Raw genomic sequence first — 2,500 nt, forward strand, 5'->3', positions numbered from 1 at the left:
TGCAGGCCCTCCTGCTGGTCACCCTGCAGGTCCTCCTACTTGTCACCCTGCATGTCCTCCTGCTGATCACCCTGCTGGTCCTCCTGCTGGTCCTCCTGTTGATCACCCTGCAGGTCCTCCTGCTCATCACCCTGCAGGTCTTCCTGCTGATCACCCTGCAGGTCCTCCTGCTGATCACCCTGCTGGTCACCCTGCAGGTCCTCCTACTTGTCACCCTGCATGTCCTCCTTCTGATCACCCTGCAGGTCCTCCTGCTGGTCACCCTGCAGGTCCTCCTGCTGATCACCCTGCAGGCCCTCCTGCTGGTCACCCTGCAGGTCCTCCTACTTGTCAACCTGCATGTCCTCCTGCTGATCACCCTGCAGGTCCTCCTGCTGATCACCCTGCTGGTCACCCTGCAGGTCCTCCTACTTGTCACCCTACATGTCCTCCTGCTGATCAACCTGCAGGTCCTCCTGCTGATCACCCTGCAGGTCCTCCTGCTGATCACCCTGCTGGTCCTCCTGCTGATCACCCTGCAGGTGCTCCTGCTGGTCCTCCTGCTGGTCCTCCTGTTGATCACCCTGCAGGTCCTCCTGCTCATCACCCTGCAGGTCTTCCTGCTGATCACCCTGCAGGTCCTCCTGCTGATCACCCTGCTGGTCACCCTGCAGGTCCTCCTACTTGTCACCCTGCATGTCCTCCTGCTGATCACCCTGCAGGTCCTCCTGCTGGTCACCCTGCAGGTCCTCCTGCTGATCACCCTGCAGGCCCTCCTGCTGGTCACCCTGCAGGTCCTCCTACTTGTCACCCTGCATGTCCTCCTGCTGATCACCCTGCAGGTCCTCCTGCTGATCACCCTGCTGGTCACCCTGCAGGTCCTCCTGCGTATCACCCTGCAGGTTCTCCTGCGGGTCACCCTGCAGGTCCTCCTACTTGTCACCCTGCTGGTCACCCTGCAGGTCCTCCTGCTGATCACCCTGCAGGTCCTCCTGCTGATCACCCTGCAGGTCCTCCTGCTGGCTCCACAACCAAAACACTTTAGTGTGTCAGGAGACACATGAACGGCGTATACAAACTCATCAACTCGGAAACTAAACGCTAGGGACCAGGTGGAGCAGGTAGGATCAGCAGGTAGCAGGGTGGAGCAGGTAGGAGCAGGAGGAGCAGGTAGGATCAGGAGGAGCAGGGTGGAGCAGGTAGGATCAGGAGGAGCAGGTAGGATCAGGAGGAGCAGGGTGGAGCAGGTAGGATCAGGAGGAGCAGGGTGGAGCATTTCATTGGCCGTCTACAGAACTTCAGGAATCACCTTTGTTTTTAGAGTTTGATGATAAAACCGGAAACACGTCTCCTAATAAAAGGAAGCACAGCTACGACTCAGTCAGGCTCTCCTCAGTCAATCGAGTCCGGAAGACTTAAGACCTGTTGGTGCACTCGGATCAGAAAATCTTCTTGCTGCTGATTGGTTGAATTCATGTTGTTTGTTTGTTTTATGGTTGTTGGGTCCAGCCAGAAGGCCAGAAAAAAATCATCCTGTGTCCCTTTGGAGAACATGACATGGTAGTTAATTAGCTGGGAGCAGGTCAAAAGACTCCCAGCATACCTTGGAGATGCTCCCAGAATGCTCTGCAACACCAAACACATAGGTGTGAAGTTTGAATAAAGCCAGTCGTCTCCCATTGTTGTCTCTCTTTAAATGCTTCCAGCATCCTTAGACACAAGTCTACTCCTGCTTCACAGCACACTTTGTTTTAAAGTTTTGGCAACCTGGGGCCTCAAGAAGGACAGTGTTCTGAATCCCGAGCTCGGATCATCCATCGAACACATCTCAACGGAGTTTCTTAGCGAGTGTCTTATTCATGGATGGATGGATAGATACTTTAATGATCCCGAGGGAAATTCCAGTAGCAGTATACAGACAGGCAGGACACAAGACATTAGTTACAATACACACCTGCTGTCCCCCCTCCCCTCTGTATACAATAATCCCCCAAACAAGATTTAGGAGCCCCGATGTGACTAAGAGTAAACATAATTACAGGTTAAACCTGTGCAGTTAGCATTAGCATTAGACTTAAACTTATATAGCATAATGTACATAACCTGTGAAGGAGAGAAAAACATGTGCTGATTAAAAGAGACCTGTAAACATAGACCGAATTGAAACGGCATTTAGAGATTGTAAAGATCACGTCTCGTTCCATACTGCAAAGAACAGGACATCAACGGAGATCACCTCGTTCGATGGAGAACACAGAGCCTGCTCATCCTCTGAGAAGAACCGGTGCAATCACAACTCTTCAGATGGAAGATCTGATTTCATCAACAGGCCTCTCATCAACCGCGGACAAACGGTTTACAAGTGAGGCTCCAGGACTGGGCAGTTAGCTTTAGAGAGTTTGTTTAATGAATCGACAGACGGATGAGCACCTGAAGAAGGAGCTAATCTGGAAAGGCGAAGCTCTCGATTTACCGGTCGATCTTCGTTCCTACCCTCACCTATGGTCATGAGCTCTGGGTC

General features: G+C 52.5%; 1 protein-coding gene across 1 annotated transcript in view; it reads right to left on the reverse strand.

Annotated features, from left to right (window-relative positions):
- LOC306842210 (ryanodine receptor 2-like) overlaps window positions 1–2,500 on the reverse strand; it is a gene marked incomplete at its 5' end in the record, with an annotated part of 116,349 nt that overhangs the window by 9,605 nt on the left and 104,244 nt on the right.

The sequence above is a fragment of the Symphodus melops genome (genome assembly GCF_947650265.1).
Source record: "Symphodus melops genome assembly, chromosome: 21".
In the NCBI taxonomy this organism is placed as follows: domain Eukaryota; kingdom Metazoa; phylum Chordata; class Actinopteri; order Labriformes; family Labridae; genus Symphodus; species Symphodus melops.